This window comes from Mandrillus leucophaeus, unplaced genomic scaffold, assembly GCF_000951045.1.
Source record: "Mandrillus leucophaeus isolate KB7577 unplaced genomic scaffold, Mleu.le_1.0 Scaffold718, whole genome shotgun sequence".
In the NCBI taxonomy this organism is placed as follows: domain Eukaryota; kingdom Metazoa; phylum Chordata; class Mammalia; order Primates; family Cercopithecidae; genus Mandrillus; species Mandrillus leucophaeus.
Window position 1 is genome coordinate 451010 of NW_012107786.1, and position 563 is coordinate 451572.

A 563-nucleotide genomic window follows, 5' to 3' on the forward strand; every position below is an offset into this window, starting at 1 on the left:
ATCAAGCTACTTAGGGAGCCCAGCTCAGTTAGTTACGGGGTCACCATTATTGAGTTTTCCTGTCTAATCACACGTGTTCTGCAGCGCGTGGTAGAGGCCGGAAGCGCCCGCTGCCTGCCTGTCCCAATCCGCTCTTCGTTCGCTGGCTGACCGAGTGGCGGGACGAGGCGACCCGCAGCGGGCGCCGCACACGCTTCGTGTTTCAGAAGGTGGGTCCTGGCGTGGCCCGATGGGAAAAGCTGCTGGCCAGGTCGGGCCTGCCCTGACCAGGTACCCTACCCCTGCCCGGCCAGGCGCTGCGGTCCCTCCGACGGTACCCACTGCCGCTGCGCAGCGGGAAGGAAGCTAAGATCCTACAGCACTTCGGAGACGGGCTCTGCCGGATGCTGGACGAGCGGCTGCAGCGGCACCGAACATCGGGCGGTGAGCGTCTGGGGAAAGGGTCGGTGATCCCCTGCCTCCCCCAGGTGCAGCTTCCGTACTCACCTGGAGGCCCTTAGCTTTAAGCTCCCCACTCCTGTCCAGGTTGCCGTTCGGCCTCGGGCTAGTGGCTGGCGCTCCCT

At 65.0% G+C, this 563-nt stretch overlaps 1 protein-coding gene across 6 annotated transcripts in view; it reads right to left on the reverse strand.

The window, feature by feature from the left end:
- LOC105528457 (EGF-containing fibulin-like extracellular matrix protein 2) overlaps nt 1–563 on the reverse strand; it is a 21961-nt gene that overhangs the window by 2591 nt on the left and 18807 nt on the right. The window contains exon 2 of one of the 6 annotated variants that reach the window (XM_011965204.1): nt 516–517. The exons of the other annotated variants lie outside the window; for them this stretch is intronic. The gene's annotated coding sequence lies outside the window, so the exon portion shown is untranslated. The remainder of the gene's footprint in view (nt 1–515; nt 518–563) is intronic. 6 annotated transcript variants of the gene reach the window in all.